At 41.8% G+C, this 24,141-nt stretch overlaps 1 pseudogene across 1 annotated transcript; it reads right to left on the reverse strand.

Moving 5' to 3' along the window:
• Window positions 1–10,858: 10,858 nt before the first annotated feature.
• LOC308509365 (small ribosomal subunit protein eS4-like) lies at window positions 10,859–11,646 on the reverse strand (annotated as a pseudogene). Its single transcript has one exon. The product of its transcript is annotated as a small ribosomal subunit protein eS4-like (transcript).
• Between the last annotated feature and the right edge of the window lie 12,495 nt (window positions 11,647–24,141).

A 24,141-nucleotide genomic window follows, 5' to 3' on the forward strand; every position in this document is an offset into this window, starting at 1 on the left:
TTCTTTTTTTAATATGCCAAGTTCGCACAGCTGGAAAGGCCTGGGACTGAGATGTGACTGCTGGTCTCTCTGGCTCTACTACATCCTTTGCTGCCAACATACAATCGCCAAGAACACGGCACCAGCTTGGGAAGACCGGCCCGGGGTTTTGTACAGTTACATGACACCTTGAATTTTTGCTTCAATCAAGACATTGCTGCTTAGAGACTTGTAAATATCCAACAACCAGGAAATAAATTTTGTATATCAACAAACTAGATCATACACATATATCAATTGTGAAAAATTATGAAAACTATGTTGCAACGTGGAGAAGAGATTGTGGTAAAATCTTAAATGGAAATAAAAATGGTCTCTTCTGGTGATTTTTAGCAGAACAAGAGAGTTTTGCACCAAATCTAAACTGATATCTTCACCTGATTTTAATGGCAATCTCCCCCTTTACAAAAAAATATGAAGTCCTGCCTCCCTGGGCAGAGACAAGGAAAGCCTGCTAGAAACTCTAAAGTTACTAGACAATTACTGATTATTATTTTCCTACAGATGATGGGAAATTGTTATGGGTTGAACTGTGTCCTTCAAAAAGCTATGTGGATACCCTAACCCCTAGTATCTATTGTGACCTTATTTGGAAATGTGGTCTTTCCAGATGTCTTCAAGTTAAGATGAGATCATTAGGATGGGCCCTAACCCAATATGACTGCCGAGGGAGATAGGACTTTATATTGTTTTGCAAAGGGGGTGATTGCCATTAAAACCAGGTGGTGGTTTCGTAGAGGAGGTGAAGATATCGATTTAGATTTGGACAAGGACACACACAAAGAGAACATCATGTGAAGACACAGACGTGGAAGGAAGACAGCAATGGGACTCAGCTATGCTTCTACAAGCCAAGAGACAACTGCGGTGACCAGAAGCTGGAAGAGACCCGGAAGGAGCCTCCCCGAGAGGCTTCAGGATCACAGCCCCGCCGACGCCTGGACTCGGGACTTCCGGCCTCTAGAACTGTAAGGATACATTTTTCTTGTTTCAAGCCACCCAGTTTTTGGAACTTTGTTATGGCAGTCCTAGGGAACTAACACAGAAATCGTTAAAGATTTAAGAGGTGAAAGAGGGAGACTCACATTTATTGAGAGCTAACCTGTGCTAACATGCCTTACGTGTTTTATTTCATTCTAACAACGATGGGAAGGAGGCATTTTACAGATGAGGGAGTTGAACCTCAGAAGCTAAGTAATAACATGCCCAAGTCCCCTCAGCGGGCGAGGACTGAGGCTAAGGCTCTGCTCCCCTACGCACAGCGTTGGTCTAAGAAGACCAATTCAGCCGACTTGCAGCCACTGGTGTTAAACATCAGTTACCTCTCAACCTTTACCCAGGTGAACCAGATCTTCCCGGGCTCCCTGGAAGGTACATCAGTGTGTCTCAACTGCCAAATGTTATTGCTTATAGCCCTGAAACTTCATAATTTGCCCGCTACTACCTAAACCCTGTAAGTTTTTAACCAAAAAGTTAACTATAAATGCTGAGACTGTGAATAAATAATCCCATCGATGTACCTATAGAACTTGACATTGACTGGGAGAAGTACAGCAGGGTATGTATGGTGTACTAGGGTGAACGATTCTTTCTCCAGCAAATACCAATCACAATGTTCTGGGATTGATAGGATAGGTAAGTAGATAGAAAGGAACAGAAGGAGAAACTTAGCCCCAGTTAGAAAGCCCCTGGCTGCAGCTCCTACCTGGGTCAAGACCCCTGGCGACTGCCCAGCAGGATTCCAGGCTTACACATCCCTCTAAATCAAAGAGATGTGTTGTTAAAAGTCAGAGAAGGGGAAGACACATCCTGTTTGTCAGAACCACCAATACCTTACTAGCCCAACAGGATTCCAGGTCTACACATATCCCTAAGGGAGGTGTTTACACATGACCCGAAATCAAAGAAATACGTTGTTGAATGCCAGAGAAGGGAAGACTATGCACGTCAGGGGAGAGAAAGAGAGATAAGAGGGAAGAACGGGAGACAATTCTACCCATAAGGATAAAAACCCTCACACATTGTAAGACAAGGCTGTTTCCCTCTCTTGGGTCAGCCCGCCCATGTCTCAGAGAGTACTCACTTTTACTAATAACTGTCTGGCTGTTTTATTCTGCACAAAATTCTGTCTCTCGACTTAATTCTTTCCTTCAGGAAGATAAGAATCGAGGTAAAACATCATTTCCCGGTAACAGTATCTAACGTCATTTTTAGTTTTCAAAGGTTAGATTCATCCTTCGTATTCTCCCAAGGCTTCAGCAACTGCTAGCTGGTAAATGATAAAGCTGGTTTCCAGGATGTGAGAGCCCAGTGCACTATTAGTTTATAAAGTCAATATGCTGTGTGGCTGGGTTCTCATGTGCACATAGACACATTCAGCTAGGTGGGCAGTGGGCTGGATTTCGGGCCCCACTCGTCCCCTTCAGCTAGCGTCCTTCTTTCGGCAGGGCACAACCTACATACACAACCTTGCACGGCAAGCCCGCAGGTAAGGTTCCACCTCCCCTGACTACATATGAGTGGTAGTGTTCACGTCACACTAATGCCCAAAACGTACAAGAGGAAACAAGACGATCTGTGAGTTCAGAACCATTCAGTATATTTAACGCTCATGATATAGTAATGAAATCATGCATGTCACCCCCCAAAAAGGAACACAGAAACTGTAGGTTTTACTCAACCACCACAGTTTTTCCTCAAGCGGGACCACTTAGGGAGAAAAAACAGGCCTGCAGCAGTATGGCAGTGGGATTTCATTAGCGTCACCCCTCGGGCACTCATCTAATTCCACTCAGCGAGCAGTGATGGGGCATGACATCGTGACTGTGGTCTGGGATATGTGTCTCCGGGAGGACTAATTAGCGAAAAAACTGCTCTCTGGTGCCCCATTCAGTACCGTGCTCCTGGCAACCCAGCCGGGCCCATGTGAATGCCTCCTGCACAAAAAGGTCACATCCTGGTGTTGCTAGTCAGATCTGGGCAAGATCTTCTTGCTGTTCCTGGTTATTTCCCTGATAATCGCTCCCCAGAGGTCAGTCTGGCTACAACCAAGAGTATTTGAGTGCAGTAATTTGCAAGATTTATGGAAAACAATTTTTCAGAAATGTGCTCTCAGTTTTCATTGGGCAAATTCCTCTTTCTCTGGTAAGTGCTGTAGCATGTGGGGAAGGTAAATGTTTTAATGGACAGCACAAAAGTAATGTTTTCCTTCTGAAGTTGGTGATGTACATTTAGGGCTTCTAATCGCATTTGTTAGGATAGCAAGTGTTCAGAGCAAATGAAAAGGGAAAGGGAAAAGCTGCAATCTTTCAGCCTGGCTATCTCCCCAGCTCAGTAATGACGGCAGTATGGACAGCATCATTTCACAGACTCAGAACACGCCCTCTGGGGCTCCCTTCCCCGGGGAGGAAACTTTTATTGAATTTCTCCCAGGGTTTAGTCTCCTTCCTGTCTCTTGTGTTCTATACAATGAACTTATTCCTCTTTAAGATTTAACACAATACATGAAAATGGCCATGGGCAGTTTTTCTATTCTCTGGGAAGAAAGATTACCAGTAGAAAGAAATCACCTAATGATAAGTCTGGGGGGGGGGAATACAGTGCAGGTAAACATCACCCACGTGAATGTGCAGGGCATCTGGTTACTCTGTAATAACAATCACTACTACTATTACATTTTTTTTCTTTTATGACATGAACAATAGAACAACAAAGGGGGCCTTAGAATCAGCCATCTAACCATTCGAAGTTAAAGTAACAGCAATACAATTCATTCATTTGTTCAGCCACATCCATCTATCAAGCATCCACTAGGGTTTTACACGCTTATTTTTTTATATCTCCAAGTGTAACCCACAATCTCACTCTTACACATACAGTACATGGCCTTGCTCTGTTCTCCTGTAATGCCTTCTCTATCTCCACAACGCAGCTAGCACCTGAAATTGCAATTATCTGAGGATTTCTTTGTCCTCTAAGTGGACAGTGGGCTGGGGTGATGACACACCCTATTGTCTGAATACTCAGCATCTGGTCCAGGTGTTGAGGAATAAATGACAACATGGGTTCAAGAAAACAACGACACCTCACATGACAGCCAAAGAAACTATTCTCCTAAGGCCCACCCTGAGAGTCAACAGGAAAGACTGGACACTTGGGAGGAATTATCAAGTTAAAAGAACAAGCTCTTCCTTTAAAAGTGAAGTATCTGAGGGCTCTTTAAAAGCTGCTATTATGATTTTTTTTAAGGGAGCTGTAGGAACTGTAGGAACCAGAAAGAACTGGGAAGATCACCTGGGCGACCCCACTCCATTCTCTGCCCTCCTCTACATGTAGCAAAACGGAGGTTATGAAACCTGCTTAAAATCATGAATATTGTTGGTGACTGAGTCGTAAGTCACGGGATGGCCCCTGTCCACACGCCTTGAAAGACAAAGCTGCCCACCTGTGCAAGACAGACCCTTGGAGTGTTACATGCGTTCATACATGCAACTCTGTGTTGCAAACTACAGAAGACATCTCCTGAGTCTTATGCTGCTGCCACTCATCCTTTATCTGTGCGTGCGCGCGCGCACACGCGCACACACACACACACACACACAGCAAACGTCACTTCTCCAGGAAAGCTTTCATGATTATTCACTCACCTCCAGGCAAGATCGAATTCCCTGTTATACAAGAGCAGGGCTACTCATACTTCTCCTTCATAGAATTTAGTACGATTTGAGGCTACATATTCGTGGAGTATGTAATTAACATCTGTGAGGTGTCTCCTCTGTTAGATTAAGAGGTCACAAATGGTGTCTCTAGGGATAAGACACGTTCTAAAATCACATCCTAACCCATCTTTTCTGTATCATACCAACCTGGGAGTAGAAACAGATCAGTGTACAATCATCATAAACTACTTCTTTGAATCTACCACATTTGTTGGTGTGGTTCCTTCAAACTCAGTTCAAGACCCCCTTCTCCTGCAGGGTTCACACGTGAGTCCTGTCGTCCCTGCTCAGACATCTCACGCTTTCCCCCTGTGGGGTGCTGGCTCCCTGCAGCAACGTGCTGAGGCCCCACAGGTGCCTCAAGCCCACCTGGGTGTTGTCACACCTGATGTGGGTCCCATCACAGAGATTGCACTCAAACTGCTCTTGCACGTTTTACTCCAAACCCCTGCTGCCTAGGGCTTGAGACTGGTGTCCCTTGGGGTTGGTAAAACAAACCTCTCTCCCCCATGTTTGGGAACAAAGGCTCAGGTCAGGCTGTGCACCCACCTTGAGACCCCTCGGCTTGGGGACAAATTCTCTGCCAGAAGCCTCCCTGGTGTCTCATAGCAGACCCCTGAATGGCTTATAAAAAAGGCCTTCCTGTTACCCCAGGCCTGTGTGCATGTAAGAGGAACAGGACTAAGTCTCAAGCTTGGATGCTTGCCCAATTCCAAGCAAGTCACTGAATGTCGTGCCGGTGACAAGAAAGGAACAGCAAGCTGAGCCTCTGTCCTGACGTAGAGGGGAGGAGACCATCCTGCATCCACTCATGCAGCAAGGGTTTCCTGGAACAGCCCGTGCACAGGCACGGAAAATTACAGCCAAGGCTACTGCATGACTTACAAATCTTGGCAGAGTCATGAGGAAGGATTCCTGGAACAGAGGCAGGCGTGGAGCAGAAATGATCCGCTGACGACTCGGACATGACTGATTTGGATCTTGGCTCTGACACTTGCCATATGCATGAGCTGAGGCAAGTTTCTTAGCCCCTGTGAACCACGGGGTCCTCATCGTACACCAGGACAATTTCTCTCTCTCAGGAATGTTTATGAAAATTAAACAAAACCAGGTTGGTTAATCATCCAGCATAGTGCTTGGGACATAACAGAATCTCCCTAACTAAATATTCATTCCTTTTCCTGTGACTTTTTTATCTGTTCTGATTTTTACAATCATTCCTTCTCCCACTAGCTTTGGTTTAAAATTTTTCCTTAAAAATGTATATTTCACCAAGTACTAGTTAAAATTCTACTGTGCCTCTTGAGTTTATTATTGCATCATTAAATCCAAGAAATTACGCTCATTATTAATTAGCTATCTCCTGGATTCATTCCTTCTGATGTGGGGGGACACTGATTTCCCCCACTTTGAAAATGGCTTCCAGTTCAACAAGCCCATCTGAGGTGAAAGGATGGGAAACTAATATTTATTTATGACCTACTATGTGCCAATGTAACGAAAGCTTGGCAGCTAATGGCTTGGGCTTTGCAGCCAAGATGCCTAGGTTTAAATCCAGAACCCACCCCTTAGCGAGCTGTGGAAACTTGAGCAGGTGACACAAATTCTTGGTGCCTGAGTTTTTAATCCACAACATGGTGGTGATTGTACCTACCTCGTAGGGTGCTGTGACAATGCAATGAGCTAATGAGAACAATGCATGACACAACAACTACTCAGCAAATATTGGCTATTGTCACTTTCCTGTGTTACGCTCACCTTGATCTCACAGCAGCCTTTTGAGGGCCGTGTTTTCCCCTCCCGTGAATGAGAAACTCTGACTGGGAAACCAGAGCCCACAGCTAGCGCACAGCACCCTGCATTCCTGCCCCAGGTTTTAGAAGCCCAAAGCCCTGACCTTTCCGCTACAGCCTGACACTTTCCAGGAGACAGCAACTGGTTCTGGGGAAGGAGTAAAACAGCAACAAAACATTCATTATGGAAGGCTATCCCATGTGTGCTAAAGCACAGTTGTCTAACTCTAGGTTAGACAAATGAGTTTAGAGCTACTTTTATTCCAGGTTCAGTTATGGCCACATTCATGGTGACTTAACCTTGCAGCCACCTGGCAGCCAAAGGCAGCCTCTCAAACCAAAAGCTAGGTCGTTGTTTCAGTAACAGGAGAAAAGAGCAAAGGAACTCCTGTCTATTGTTGCCAACATGTTGCGCTAAGCATTTTCCATGTGTTATTTAATTCTTTCTGCAAGGTAGCACTATTTCCCTCATTTTCTATGAGGAAATGAAAGCTCAGACAGGTTCTGTGACTTCTCCAAAGGTCAGACAGCCAGTAAGTGTCAAAGGCAGCATAACAACTGCCTTGACAACAGGCAGACACCTAGCTCCAATGCCTTAGAAATAATTCACTTCTGTAAGTACCTGCCAGCTCTTTATGACATTCTCTCAGACCCCTTGCTTAAATCGTAGGTGTTTGCTGTGCACCAGGTTCTGTTCTAGGCACTTACATGTAATATTTCATTTAATCCCCTCATCCCCCACAGTCTTAAGAGGTGGGTACTATTGTTACTCCAGTTCTCGAAAGAGGAAACAGGCCTTGAGGAGTTAATAGACTGTTTCCTGTCACATATGCTGGAGGTGTAGCCAGGTGTAGCCAGGTGATTTCAGAGTGTATGATTTTAAACACTAGGCTAGGCTTTGCCTCATCAAAAAGAGGTTATGAACATGGAAAGTCAACCCAGTATTCCTTCTTTAGCAGCACGCTAGGCTAGAAAGAGCACGGGACGGGAGACCATCCACCTGGGTGCTAAGCCTGACTCAAGCTGCGCATATTGAGCCAGTTAACTGCTCTAGGACTCAGTTTCCTCATCTGCAAACTAGAGAGGTGGAACTTGGGTTTATTCCAGTGCTAGAACTTTATGACATACAAATATCGGTATGAATGACATAAGCAAATCAATGGAGAAAATTTCATTTGGCCATAGATACTCTTCCTCATCAAACAGGCCACTTAAGACTCGAAAGTAGTTTGTTCACATTTACCTGACCTAGGAACTTGCTTTAAAACTCATATTTTGCCACCCTAGAGAATGCAGTTAATATTTTAATTTAGAATTAACATTCCATCCATGTGAAAATGAAAGTTCCGTATATATAATGTAGATTTTTACTGTCTGGGATGGATGGATAGATAGATGATAGATAGCAGACAGACAGATAGGTAGGTAGGTAGATAGCTATGGCATTGGAGCTACGGGTCTACCTGCGTTGTTATGATGCCTTTGACACTTACTGGCTGTCTGACCTTGTGAGAAGTCACAGAACCGGTCTGAGCTTTCATTTCCTCTTCTAGAACATGAGGGAAATAGTACCTACCTTGCCAGAAAGCATTAAATAACAAATGGAAAATGCTTAGTGCAACATATTGACACTCAAAGACAGGAATTCCTTTGCCCCTTTAGCTAATTAAAATAGGCATGCATACATTCATATCATCCTTAATTTTAAAAATTCAGAGACTCATAGAAAACAAAAAAGGATTACAAAGGTACAATCCAAGACTAAGACGAAAGATGGATATCTCAGGGGCAGGCACTTCAATTCAAAGGTATCTTCCATAGGGGCAGGGACCCGGAAGAGATGAGGACATCACAGTCAAGTTGCAGAATACTGCAGATCCACTTAGAGTTGTTTACTGACTTCTTCCCCACTCCCTCCTCCCAAGCTCTAGGGAATAACAGAGAGCTCTAACTTCTCGTTCTTGCCTCATGGACACTCCCATGGGAATCCATGTTGTAATTCACTAATGTCCCTGTTGCCACTTCAAGTCACAGAAATCTGCTAAGGAAATGTTTGCACTACTTCCCATACAGGCTAACAAAGGGCAGCGCCTTGGACACATTTAGAAGAGTCACCAGAAACACTTTCTGGTGACCTCACACAGTCCCTGGGGACACAGGAAGAAAGGAGGAACAAGGCCTCCCTAACAGGTCAGGGCAAATGCCAAGAAAGGGCACCAGAGAACCCAGCAGGCGGATTCTGTCCTTTCTTTTAAAAACTTTTTTATTAAATTTATTGGGGTGACATTGGTTAGTAAAATTATATAGGTTTCAAGTGTACATTCCTATAATACATCAGCTCTCCACTGCACTGTGTTCACCACCCAGAGTCAGTTCTCTCTTTTTTTCAATTGGACTTTTTATTTTGAGACAATTGTAAACATGCATGCAGTTAATACGAAATAATAGACAGACCATTTTTGGCCTTTCCCCAGTTTTCCCCAGCAGTAACATCTTGCAAAACTATATGACAAATCCCAACCGGGATATCTGCAACGAGGCAGACAAGATACAGAACAGCTCCCTCAGCACACGGGTCCCTCATGGGGCCTGCGATACTTATATTCACCTCCCTCCCTCCTTAAGCCCTGTTCTCCTTTCTTATAAGTTTGTCAGTATAGATGTTATATGAATGGAATCATACAATATATAATCTTTGAGGATTTAATTCTCTGGAGAGTCCTCAGTTGGCATGGGTATCAATAGTTCTCTCCTTGTATTGCTAAGTAACTTTCCACTGTGAATGAGGATGTATCACTGTTTATTTAACTATTTACCTGTTGGAGGACATCTCGGTTGTTTCCAGGTTCCGGCTACTACTAACAAACCTGCTACAAACATTCACGTACAAGTTTTTATACACAAGTCTTCATTTTCTCTGGGGTAAATGCCCAGGAGTGTAATAGCTCGTTTGCATGGCAGTTGCATGTTTAGGTTTATAAGAAACTGCCAAACTATTATCCAGAGTGGCTGTAATATTTTATACTTCCACCAACGACATATAAGAGATCCAGTTTCCCCCCATTCTTGTCAATATTTGGTGTTGCCACAATATTTTATTTAAGCCATTCTGATAGGCATGCAATGATATTGCATTGTGATTTTTAACTTGCATTTCCCTAATAGCTAATGCTGTTAGGCATCTTTTCATGTGCTTATTTGCCATCTTTGTATCTTCTTTGGTGAAATGTCCCTTGATATCTTTTGCACATGTTCTAATTGGATTCTTTGCTTTTTTTTACCATTGAATTTTGAGAGTTCTTTACGTATTTTAGATCCTAGTCCTTTGCTGGATATATAATTTGCAAATATTTTCTCCTACTCTGAGCTTGTCTTTTCATCCTCTTAACAGAGTCTTTTAAAGACTTTAATTTTAAAGTTTTAATTTTGATGAAGTCCAATCTATCCATTTTCACTCTCCAGGAATGGGTTTTTAGTGTCAAGTCTAAGAACACTGCCTAACCCTAGATCCTGAAGGTTTTCTCTTACTTTTCCCTTAAAATATTATAATTTTATATTTTACACTTAAGTCTGATCTATTTTGATTTGATTTTTATATAAGGTGAAAGTGTTAGGTCAAAGTTCATTATTTTGCTTATGGATATCCAGTTCCTCTACCACCATCTGTTGACAAGGCTACCTTTCCTCCACTGAATACTTTTACATCTTTGTCAAAAATTAGTTAGGCATATTTACCTGGGTCTTGTTTCTCTTCTCTATCCTGTTCCATTAATCAATTTTCTGGCTTTCAACCAGAACCGTAGTCTTGATTACTATCGCTATATAATAAGTCTTGAAATTGGGTAGACTGATTTCTCTCTCTTTATTCTTTTCCAAAAATGTTTTAGCTGTTCTAGTTCCTTTGCCTTTTCTCATAAATTCTGGAATAATCTTGCCTATATCCATAAAAAAAATCTTCCTGTTATTTTTATAGGAGTTACACTAAACCTATATCTGAATTTGGGGAGAATTGTCATCTTTGCTATGCTAAGCCTTCCAATCCAGGACCACAGGATGCCTTCCATTTATTTAGGTCTGCTTTGATTCCTTTCATCAGCTTTGTGTAGTTTTCAGCATATAAATCCTATGCGTGTTTTGTTAGATTTACACCTAACTATTTCCCTTTTTTTAACAGCAACTGTAAATGTCACTGTATTTTAAATTTCAGTGTCTATGTGTTCCTGGCTGGCATACAGAAATTCAATTGATTTTTTTGCAATAATTATGATATGTTCTCTTTAAATGGGTATGAGGACTCTTCCAATCATGTCACCTAGAGATCATTTCACCCACTGCTCTGGCTGCCAGTCTCTTTTCTCTCTCTTCAACAATGGTGAGGTGGATACCCTTTCCATGGGGAAGAGAAATCCATGGTTTGGTGCCTTTGTCAATTACAACAAGTTGGAGAGCCACGTGGCAAAGCTGCTGCCATTGGCATCTTTCACATCAACCAGGGTGTCTCTCTCTGTTGGTGATCACACTAATTCTTCCCAGGTTGGCACCTCCAGTCACCATGCACAGGTTACCAGTGTGAAACTTGAGGAAACCAGTTATTTTGCTGGTCTCCAAGTCAATCTGAATGGTGTTGTTCACCGTGATGAGTGGACCGGGGTATCGCTGCAAGCATTGTGGGTCACCAGATGAGAGATTTCTTTCGTGACCACAAAGATCTTTCTCACTTTGCACAACGTGTACTTGGCCTTCTCAGGTGTAATATGATGAACAGTAAAGCAACCGTGGTGTTGTAAATCAGACAGAAACTCTCTCCAGTCTTGTCGATACTGATGACATCCATCAAACCAACCAGCAGGGGAAGTTACATCAGTTCGGACCCAGCCATTAATCTTAATAAACCGCCATGTGCAGACCTTCTTTCTTTCATCTCCTGTTAGGGCATACTTCAATCTGTTCCTTAGGAAGATGATGAGAGGGAGACATTCCCTCAGCTTGGGGGGACCAGTAGATGGATGAGGAGTAAACACACTGGTCAGTTTACCCAGCATCCAATGCTGTGGAGCCGCTACCCACTTCAGATGCTTCCTGGGACCCCGAGCCATGGCTGCTCTGGGCACAGAAAGAGCAGAAATTCAATTGATTTTTGTATGTTTATCTTGTATCCTATGACCTCAGTATGCCTTTTATTTATTTTTCTTGCCTTATTGTCATGGCTGGACCTTCCAGCAATATAATTGAGTAAGAGTGATGAAATGGGTATCTTTGCCTGGTTTTAATGAAGTCTGGAAAAACGAGCACTGGGAGGAAGAATCTGCCTATGTTTCTCAAACACTGTATATTCTAAGGCAAAAGAATATTTGTTTGTAGCTAACCAGCACTTCTTTAAATATAATTATACCTCAGAAATGGAAAAGCAATCCTTTCAGTTTGCTTTTCCAAGGAAGCCCAAGGGCAGCTGAGAAAGAGCTGCTCCAGTGCTGTTCCCCAGGCAACTCCTTTCCTTTGTGTTCTGCAGGTCCAGGCCCTGAAACTTCTGCCAGGTACCTGAGGCAATCTCCTTCCAAGGAAACTGTTAGTCATAGTTTCCTGCGGGGAAGAAGAGGCTGCTCTTCTCTTGTTTGAATGATTTAATGTCTTAAAGTGAGACTGTATTCTTGTATTACTTATAATAAAAAGAAAAAATAATGTTACTTTATAATGTTACTTTATAAAACAAACCTCTAGCTTATCTTCTCAGAGTGAGGCTCGTTGTCTTCCTGAGTGAACAGCCACTAGAAAAACCATTTGGCAGTTTTTGATAAATATACATTCACCATACAATCCAGCAATTCCACTCCTAGGCATTTATCCAAGGGAAATGAAAACATATGTCCACACAAAAACAAGCCCATGAGCTAGATACAATCCAAATGTCCAACAGCAGATGAGTAGATAAACAAATTGTAGTATGAGTATATGTGGAAAACTACTGTTAAAAAAAGAAATAATGGGCCAAAATGGAATCACTTTTGTTAAGGCATGTCACCAAACCAAAACTTAACAACTAATCTAATTGCAATTTCAGCTTCTTCCAGGAATAGAATTTTAAACCAAACAGTCAAATTTCCTGATCAGATTTACTCAGTTGAATTTTGTTCTTTTAAAAACATCTTCAAGCTACCAATGAGATGTCACTGAATGGTTGAAAAAAGATGTACACAAATGGCTCTCATGAGCCAGTAGGAGTCGGCCCCAGCTCACCACAGGGTAGAGGGCATTGTTAGATTTGAGAAAAAAACATTAAAATGTGTGCCTTAGTTAAGGTAAAGCCAACTGCACTAACATATGGATTCCAAAACTTAATGGTTTAAAAACAGGCTTCTTTCTTTTTCAAATAACAATCAGAGGCTAAGATTCCAAGCTGGTGAGGGCTTTGGTTCGTACAGTCATTCAGTGACCGAGCCTGACTGAGTCTCCACGACCTTTAATACACTGCTTCCCAACTCACTCTGGAAATCATTGTAAAGGACAATTCAGCCCGAGAGGAGGGAAGAAAGGTCATAAAGAAAAGCACATGGGACATTTTATGGACCATGCTTGGAAGTGGCACATACCTCTGCTCATAGTTCGTCAGAGAACTTAAGTCACCTGCTCCTATCTAACTCCAAGAGAAACTGAGAAATGCTGTGAAGCTGGGAAGCCAGATGGAAGACCGAGAAAGTATTCTGGATCCCAGATAGCAGTCCGTGCTGTTTTTTGAGATTCTGAGGAGGTAGAACTGCCAAATAAAACAAAGGATGCCCTGCTAAATTTGAATTTAATACAGAAAAAAAAAAATAATTTTGTGGTATCAGTATTCCCGAATATTATAGGAGACATATGTATACTGAAAAATTATTTTTAGTTTATCAAAAATTCAGATTTAACTAAGCACTTGCATTTTTATTTGTTAAATCTGGCAAGGATAATTTACCAGGTTTCAGACTTGGGTGAAATGGTAATTGGTGTTATTATTATCTGAAGGGAAAGATGATAAGTTCAGGGTAATCAAACACATAAGAAATCCACTTATAAGCCAGTTCATTCATTTGAAATGGACATGTACTTGGTAGTCTTAACTAATACTTGCCATTGGTACAAGTCATTCTGAGTACAGTTAGAACAGTTCAGTCAAGAAACAGTATTCACAGGTCAAGAAAGTAGGATGGAAACAATAGCATCAGGACAAAATACAGAAAGATCTCCAAGATACATTAAGTAAAAATAAGCAAGGTACAAAGTAATGTGTATAATGAGTGTGTGTGTGTGTGTGTGTGTGTGTGTGTGTTTGTATACATGTGGAGTAACTAGAAGGAAACACAAGAAACCAGTAACAGAGATTGTCTCTCGGTAGGGGAACTACATATATGAGTGAAAGGACAATGGACAGAGAGAGACTAATTTTTCACTGTATAACTTTTCATGCTCTTTTTTATTCTTTGATCAGATCAATGTATTAGCCATTCAAAAAATAAATCTTTAAAAAGAAATAATACTATTGCCCACTAAAAAGAACCAAGTCACCTTAAAGAAATGATAGCTTTTTGGGTTGGAGCAGGGAAAGTACAAGATGAACCTGGAACACCTGCCAGAAAATAAAGAAGACCCCCCCCCCCCAAAAAATGGTGGGAACAGGTCAAAAAGACACAAGAACTAGCTTGAAGGGGCTACCACAGGTCAAATATGCTATAATTTAGTCATTAAAATAAATAATTATAGTAATAGATTTTAGCTTTTTAGAATACAAAAAGTTACTAGACTTATAGGAGTGATCACTTCGTAAGTTACATAAATGTCTAATCACTATATTGTACATCTGAAACTAATATAATGTTGTATGTCAAGTGCCATTGAAAAATAAAGACAAAAAAAGAACATATGAGTCTATACTCACATATGCAAACATACATATTCACATGCATACACACAACATTCGTAAGTGAGGGAGAAGGGAAAGTTCTTCCTTACATTACAATGCCGATTAATAAATGTAGACAAGATGATGGAATCAGAATTTATTATTTAGCAATAATCATAGTAATAATTGATTTAAGCCAAAATTATTAATGGATGCTACTTTGCAGACGCTATTTATTGAGTTGCAGGTACTGCCTGGACTAGATAATTTAACCTCTTTTGATTAATATTATATGTTTAATATGCTAATATTACATAATCTACATTATATAGAGATGAATATTACATATGCGAGCAATATGCCTAGAAGATAGAGATATATATATAGATATAGATATAGATCTATCCATACATCTCTCTCTCTCTCTCTCTCTCTCTCTCTCTCTCTCTCTCTCTCTCTCTATATATATATATATATATATATATATATATATATATATATAAATCTTCTGGATTAGGATTAGGTATAGTTGGATATAAAAGAATTCTTTGTCCCTCCTATTGTGTTTTGTTTTGTTTTGTTTTGTTTTGTAACACAGCAGCTGATTTTCTCTAATGTAAAAGATGACCTGAGATGGGTGGTTCTGGGTTATGCCAGCTCCATAAAGTAGTCAGGGACCTAGGCTCCTCTGAGTTGTCTGTTTCACTGTCCACCCCATCTTCATGGTTCAAAATGGCGTCCAGAGTTCCAGTCGTTACATTCACATGGATGCCGGGAAACATGGAGAATTCTCAGAAGTACCATGTAACACTTCCTTTTACACCTTACTAACCTGAATTTAGTCATATGGCCCCACCTTCATGCAAAGAAGGCTAGAAAATGTATTTTTTAACCAGGGATACTGTGCCCCGCTAAAACTCAAGGTTCTGTTGTTGCTCGAGAAAAGGGGGGAAATACATAGCCATTCTAAGATAGGCATTATTAAAGCCACTTTATAGTTGAGAAATCTGAAGCTTGGACAGGTTCAATAACTTGCTCAAATTCATACAGCTTCATCTACGTGTCACAGCGGGAATTTCACCTCAGCTCTCTCATTCCAAAGCCGATGTAACTTTCCAGGACGCAGTTCTAACCTGGCGCACCCACCCTCAGCACAAGAATTTGGTCCTCAGCAACACACCCGGAGATTCTCTGATGCCACACAACAAATGTAGCACAGCTATATAATAGACATTACTCCAGGACACAGCAATACAGCAAGTTTATTTAAAACAAACATAGATGTTATGGTATAGAAGGCCAAGTTTGCACTGATTGTGGGGATAAAACAAGAGACTTGAAGGAAATTGTACAATAAATCAGTCCCTGTGAACCAGCCAAGCCTGAGAAGCCCTTGCCCTCTCCTGCTTGTGGTCAGATGTTGACTCTGTTCACTTCTGTTTTCTGGTTTTCTCATCAATTGCAGAGTTTACTTGGAACCTAGAGCCTTCTAGATCCCAACAGTTCTCACTTCTTACATAATATCGATTTTTCAGGCTTACAATGGATTTTAATATTTTTTTAATTTAGACATAGACATGTTCTAATTAACATAGACATGTTCTAATGCTTTTGAAAGTTTGAAAATGGCTGCTAACCCATTCAGATAGAGTCTCTATGTAACAATATAATTTGCCAATCAGTTCACACAGGTTTAAGAATATCTACTGATCTGCAAGGAAGGATCTCAATTCTGATATAAATAATTGTATGTGTCCCGGAGGGCACACAGTCTTAACTCATATTTACATCTACACCCTCACAGTTACCCTGACGCTAAGTTTCCAGACAAAGTTTCCTGCAGATGGATCTACCAAGGATAGAACTTTTAATTATGGAGTTTCATGTGGCTGATTTGAGATCCTATTATGGTGTCTGCTTGAAGGTTGTGGTTCAATTTTAAATAAAGCTTTGGTAGAATCACTACCAATTTTAGTGCTTGCTCCCTACAATTATACCATCTAATGAGAAGTTTAAGAATACAATTTGGAGGACTATCAAACTGGTTCTAGACATCTGATGGATGGGTATGCAAATGAGAAGATTTAGGTATATGTGAAAAACACATTTCCCTTTTTTTTTTGAGGTACAGATACAGAAGCCTTATCAAAGTATACCAAAGTTTAATTATAATGAGATAAAGTGGTTATAGACTGATTCTCTAATGTCAAGAGAAATCAGGTTGGTTAGCTTGCCTTAGTGCTAACACACAGCTTTGCTAGGTATGGGGATGTGGGAAAAGGAGAGCAGGAGGGTCTGAAATATTAGACATGGAGAGTTTTATTTTCTAATAGTTTGGTCTCTTAAAAACAGATGATATTTAAACCAAACAAAAAAGTAAGATTGGGACCATTGCATTTGCTACACCGCAGGACAGGATATTTAGAATTTAAGGGGGGAAATGTCTAAGAACATCCTTAAATGTGTTCTTTGGGACCTGGGACTCAGGTTCTATGAAGACCCTGTTACAAACACAGGTAGGGATGGTTGGGCCTAACTCACCCAATCAGGACTTGGCACAGGTCAGGAAAATGAAGGACTTCCTAGTCAGTATTAGGTGAAGAAAAGCAGACCTCATAAAAAGGTTAGAAAAGACTGGTTATAATTTATACCTCTGAAGAATGTCAACATTGAATTTAAGAGACCATCTCAATTTCCAAAGTGTTAAAATGTGAAGGAAAAAAATCAAACATGTGTCTTAGAGACGATGACACAGAGCCCGGTGGATGAGAACTGGACCGAGGAACACATTTCCTTAACTGGGAAGGAAGCTGAAGAGAAATGTATGTAAAAACATAATGACGGTTGTTTAAAGTTGGCAAAAATGTTGCTGCGACAAGATTTAGAACTGGGTGTGTGCTCAGCACCAACTGGAGGCCAGGCTAATGAGGAGCACTGAGTGGGAGGACTCTTACCAGACAAGAGTCCATTAAGAAGAGGAGCCCTGTCAACTTCGAGGCCCTGTGACGTCTTTAGTCTGTACGAAAACACTCGGACCTCTAAGCCCATTACAGTGGTCTTGGAAAGATACACAAGAAGAAACTTTTCAATTGGTTTCGTCTTCCCAAAAAACACCTTCAAGGAAGTGTGGAACGCACATGGTCATTAAACCAATTAATATATTGTCGAGTTTTTTTTATTGTTATGGGTTTCACAGAGGAACACTGGGAATTTAAAGAAATTGTGGTTGCCATAGTAGGCTTTGGAGTCTGTCAGCTAGAGACTAGTAACTCTAGAAAGGATTCTACCCTATTATGTTTATGTTCATAATTACAGTGTAATATTTTCTACACTTATTTATTTACATTTTGAATGGCCTTGGACTATCAGTTTTAACATGCTACATTTCCAATCTTGTCAATTGTCTGTAAAATCAAAACAGTCTATATTTTGCTACTTCACTATCAATGAAGAGGAGATTTGCTTAATAATGGAACCATGCAACTTGAAGCCTAGAAGACAGAATGTTCTTGATTATAGGGCTGCCTGCACTGTCCAAACCTGGTTTGTTGGGCATGCATTATGGGGACAGAGGAATAGTTATCTACATCAGAAAGCCCAAGATGACACCCCAACGACTTTGCCTTGCTACACAACACAGAATATGTGATCCGATTTCTAAAGAGAGGAGACTACGCTGAATAGAATGATGAGTGGCTAATGTGACACCTGGAAAGTTAGAGAAGTAGTTTGGACTCTACAGACAAAGTAAGAGGGTAAAACTGCAGGCTATTCGACAGAAGATACCATAAGTTGGAAACAATATTTTAGGAAATTGGCCTGCTACCACAGTACAGAAAATGGACAAGGGTAGATAAGGAACTTACAGTTTAACTTCATCAAAATTTAAAACTTTTGTGCTTAAATAACACCATCAAGAATCTGAACAGACAACCTACAGAATAGGAGAAAATTTGTTCAAATCATATATGTGCTAAGGATTTTCTATCTAGAATATATAAATCTTATAACTCAATAATAAAAAGACAAATGATCCCATTTTTTTAAATGGGCAAAAAAATCTGGACAGTTCTCCAAATGTCATTAAACATTAGGGAAATGCAAATCAAAAGCACAATGAGATACCACTTTCTAGGATAGCTATAAATAGACAATAATAAACAATAGCTATGCAGGCCGGCCCAGTGGCTCAGGTTGCCCGGTGGCTCCGGTTCGATTCCCACATGGGCCACTGGGCTCTCAACCACAAGGCTGCCAGTTCAATTTCTCGACTCCCGCAAGGGATGGTGGGCTCTGCCCCCTGCAACTAGAGACAGCAACTGGACCTGGAGCTGAGCTGTGCCCTCCACAACTAAGACTGAAAGGACAACAACTTGACTTGGAAAAAAGGCCTGGAAGTACACACTGTTCCCCCAATAAAGTCCTGTTCCCCTTCCCCAATAAAATCTTTAAAAAAAAAAAAAAAACAATATCTATACAAAAACTAGGTAATAACAAGTGCTAATATAGATGGGGAGAAATGAGAACCCTTCTACATTGCTGAAGGGAATGTAAAGTGGTGCAGTCACTTTGGAAAACAGTCCCTCAAAAAGCTAAATATAAAGTTACCATATGACCCAGCAATTCCACTCATATGTATATAGCCAAGAGAAATGAAAACATAAGTCCACATAAAAACTTGTACACAAATGTTCACAGTAGCATTATTCATAATAGCCAAAAAGTGGAAACAACTCAAATATGCCAACTGATTAGTGGATAAATGATAGGTGGTAGGGCCATACAATAGAATGTTATTTGGTCATGACAAGGAATGAAGAACTGATTCACGCTGTAACACTGATGAATTTGAAAATATTATGCGAAGTGGAAGAAGCCACAAAGACCATGTGGCAAATGACTTCACTTACATGAAATGCCCATAGTAGGTAAATCTATGGAGACAGAAAGTAGACTCATGGTTGCCCAGGGATGAGGGAGTTGAGGAGAAGTGGAAAGTGACTGCTAATATCATATGGGGTTTCTTTGTAAGGTTATCAAAATGTTTTAAAATTAATTGTCATGATAGTTGCACATTTCTAGCAAATGTATTAAAAAAAACCACTGAATTGTACACTTTAAATGGGTGAATTGCATGTTTTAAGTGTGTGAATTACGTGGTATGTAAATTACATTTCAATAAAGCTGTTAAAAAGAAAACCCTAGACAGTCTCTTTGTTTATATTTTCAAGCAGATGTTGTCCAAGTATGGAGTTGACAACTTTTCACTGTTTCCCCTTACCATGGATATTCTCAGATAGCTTTTTTTTTGTTTGGGTTTTGTTTGTTTGTTTTTGTTTTTAATTACAGCCAGTATTGAGAAATTGAATCATGAGGATGTGGTTTAATTCTAAAGGCGTGGTTTCCTACAAAGTCAGAAAATGTACTTCCTAGCCTCTGCTCAGCGATTAACAGCCAAACACTACGGGTCTCAGTTGTCTCATTTGTAAATAAAAAAGATTACACAGATGATTTCTAAAGGTCCTTCCTTGGGATACTAAAAGAGCTGCCAGTCCATCAGTGGAAAAAGTGTTTGTTTTTTTTTCCCCTTCAGTACCAAGCAGCTGAAATCTCATGTGATCATTTACTTAGACGGTTATATAGGGGTTCAGCTGAGTCACCCCAAGATGTGACTCTGTGGTATGTTTTGAGCTAAAGGCAACTTTATTTTTATTATTTTTTTAACATCTTTTTTTATTAGTTTCAGGTGTACAAAACAAGCTAAAGGGAACTTTAACCCTGGGCTCAAGAGAAACTTCTGATCTTCCCTTAACTTCCTAGAAGAACTTGAATTAGGGATCCTACCCATAATAAAAAATTATCAGAGATAACCTCTTTTGACCTATCTATAGGGCAGGACAAACTTCTATTTTCTAAGCATCTGCTCTTATCATCCTACAATGACCCTCTGAAGCCCCCGAGGCACGTTAGTCCCTAGCTGGGGAAGTCTTATACCCCCGTGTTCCCTTTCTACCTCTGATCCTCTCGTGTATGTGGGGTCTCTGAGTCTCTCAAATATGTGGGCTTCCCATACATGTATGTATTAAATTTGTATTTCATACATGTATGTATTACATTTGGTTATTTTTCTTGCTAATCTTTCTCATGTCTATTTGATTATTAGTCCTACCAAAAGAACCTTGAGGGTAAAGGAAAGTCTGTTCCTCCCCTACAGTTATCAGGGTAAATTAAGAAAAACCTCTATCAGATCTTTCTATATAGTGCGGACAGAAAAGGGGCCACGGGTTAAACCTAACAAGCTCAGGAGACTGAAAACAACCACACAGGATGGTCTGAACATAAAAATTCCCAACTAAAAGCGAGTCAAGCCCGGTAGTCGTATCCTGGGCCTGTAGCTTCCTTGACAAAGGTGGATCTTTACCTTAAGGGAGGCTGTCTGTCGTGGGGTTTTTTTGTGGTTTTTTTTTTTTTTTTGCATCTAAGATAACATACCCTTGGAATATAAGAGTAATCCCTTTCTGGACCCCCTCAGGGAGCACAACCCACCACATCAGAGCAGGAAACAAAATCCCTCATTGTTATCTTATTCCCCAAATACTATTTCTATATGCTGTAAAATGCTATTAACTATCCTGTATCCACCAATGTAAAAAAAGTGTGTGTCTCTCCATTTTACTTTTTATCCCATCCCAGAGATTTCCCCGCTTTGCTTTCTCCTACCCCCTTAATGTACAACCACTGGATTTCCTCTAATCCTCCTCCTTTGATTCTAAAGTATAAAATAAGTTGCAAAACGGCCATTTTTCAGAGCATTTTCTCAATCCCTTGAAACTGCTTTCCAGCAATTGTCATCAGTTTGGCTCAAATAAACTCTTATAAGCTTTCTCTTAGGCTGGATGTTGTTGTTTTTTGTCGACACTGGTCTATGTGGGAATCAAACCGGTGACCTTGCTGTTATGAGCACCGCGCTCTAATCAACTGAGTCAATCGGCCACCCCAACTCATTACAACTTTAATTTTCTCATTTGACATCCCTGTGAAATAGTGAAGATAAATCTACTGTGATTTAAGACCTGTCGTGCGGGGTGTCAGGCGGGGTCTCAGCTCCCGCTCCCCACATAAGAACGCAGGACATGGTGAGGCCAAAAAGGAACACCCACGGGGCCATAGGTAGGGAAGTCATACCACTATGGTCTCACCGGAGGCTGGGTTTACCACGACGTGCGACCTGCTGTCTGCTTTGCTGCCAACCGACCGACTCTCCTCAACTCTCCTTCACTCTCCTTCAGTCTCCTCCTTCACTCTCCTCAGCTCCCCTCCGTAGCCGCGGCAGTTATATCAGTGGCCAATAGCTAACTGGTTACAGCTGACGGCCAACTAGCCACAGCTGATGGCAATCCAATCACAGGTGATGGCCATTTACTACCTGAGCCAGCACCTTTCTATGTGAGGCCGAGAGCCTGGAAACTGCTTTTTGGGGCTTTGTCCCCACACTCCACCCCTATAGGGTCTCCCCTCACAATCTACGCGACAAAGGTGCAAGTGTCTTCTGCAAGGGGCCCTGTGCGAGGAGCCTGAAGGTGAATGTAATATCCTGGACACAGCCAGTCTCTCTGAGCACAGCCAGGGTTTCTCAGGGCACCGCCAGTACTTCTGGGCAGAGCCAGACTTCCTGGGCTCAGCCAGGGCTCTCAGGGCACTGCCACTCTCTCTCTGGGCCTCTCAGGGTATCGTGCTGCAACAAGAGCGGCTCACAGTCAAGGTGCTTACATATTATCAATGGTGGCCGCTCAAGACAAAAGCAAGCATCCGCCAGTCCCACTACATGGTGGTATGTTCCCAAACAAACAGTCAAGCTGTCCATTAAATTAGGGATGGAAGGCAATTCCCCATAGTCCACAGTCATTTGCCAGGGTTGACCTGGGGGTGAGGGATGACCTTGACCTCACCCTCATCTCCCAAGGAGGACTCAGCAAGTGTTTCCTCCCGGGACAAGTCCCGCATCCAGGCTGCGTCAGCAAGCACTTCCCAGCCCACAGGGCTGAAATAACCTTTGCTTTCTCCGGCCTCTGCTGGTTGGGGAACCGTCCACATCTTCCCACCACTCCACGGGGGTCCAGCTCTCAGGCAGCTGCTCCTCCTGGTCTTCCTGAGACTGAGTGTTCATACGCACAAACTGCTCCACTGCCCTTCGGAGGGCTTTGGCCGGCATCGTATCCTGCTGACTACACCATGTGTTGTGCGGGGGACCCTGCTAGCTGCGCCCTTTCTCGGGCGGGGTGTCAGGCGGGGTCTCAGCTCCCGATCCCCACATAAGAATGCAGGATATGGTGAGGCCAAAAAGGAACACCCACGGAGCCATAAGTAGGGGAGCCATACCACTATGGTCTCCCTGGAGGCTGGGTTTACATGCCATGCGACCTGCTGTCCACTTTGCTGCCAACCGACCGACTCTCCTCAACTCTCCTTCACTCTCCCCGACTCCCCCTCTGTAGCTGCGGCAGTTATATCAGTGGCTAATGGCTCAATGGCTACAGCTGATGGCCAACCAGCCACAGCTGACGGCCATCTACTATCCGAGCCAGCACCCCTCCACATGAGGCCGAGAGCCTGGAAACTGCTTTCTGGGGCTTTGTCCCCACAGACCTGAAATTTGTTACGTCTTCATCATTGAAATATTTATTTATTGTTCATTGTCTCTATAACCCTGATACAATACAAGCTGCACGAGGGCAGGAATCTTGATTTACTGCTGTACCTCAAGCATCTAGAAGAGTGCCTGGCATATAGGAGACATTCAAATATTTGTTTCAAGAGTTAACATAATAGAAAATAGTTTGTTTTTTAATCATTATTATTGTCAATCCCAACACTGAAATGGCAAGATTCATTGCCGGTTGCAACAGGACTGGCCAATGAATATGTTTCTATATCCATCCCCTTGTCTGGTGATATTTATCACGACACAATTAAAGCTTGAATCATTTATCACCTGCTTTCTTCACATATAAAAACTCCTTAGTTCTTACAGGTCGCAGGGGCTGCTTGGCACCCCCATAGCAGAGGCCCGGGACTCACCTTTCCTTGACCTCCCTCTAACCTAACAATAGATCATCCCGCTGCACTGTGGCTTGAGCTCCCAGTGTCCCAGATCCCACCTGGTTCTCTGTTTTAGAAAATTACCCTGAAATTTCAGGGTAATTCAGGCTTATTGATCACAATCTCTCCGTCTAGCATTCTTTCCAGGTTATTCCCACCATTGTTCCCAGGTTGCTGACTCCACCAAAGAATCACACTGCCAAAGGGAAGGCTCCATGCAGTCCCCCCACACACATACCATTACTAGCCTCTGGAGGAACGCCCAGATTTTACCTTAAATACCCCAAGCCGGTCTGAGAAGGTTACGGCAGTTTTTGGAGGTGTTAACCTGCTGCCTTCTCAGACCATCGGTGTTCCGACAATATAGGCTTGTTCTATAGCCCAACTCCTGTGTCGGTCTATTGGCTGAGCCGTGCAGGCAGCACAAGCCCTGGACGCAGTTGGCCTCTGGTTTCAAGAGCAAAGCCACTGGGGCCATAAATCAATCATACCTTTGCAGTCGCAGTAGTGGGTCTGAGAGACACATTCTCCTGGCTCAGGATAACTGATGATCCTCTGAGAACACCTGAAAAAAAATACAATGAATGAAAAATTCCAAAAGAGTCTACTATCGATTTTTGAA

The sequence above is a fragment of the Rhinolophus hipposideros genome (genome assembly GCF_964194185.1).
Source record: "Rhinolophus hipposideros genome assembly, chromosome: 16".
Lineage (NCBI taxonomy): Eukaryota > Metazoa > Chordata > Mammalia > Chiroptera > Rhinolophidae > Rhinolophus > Rhinolophus hipposideros.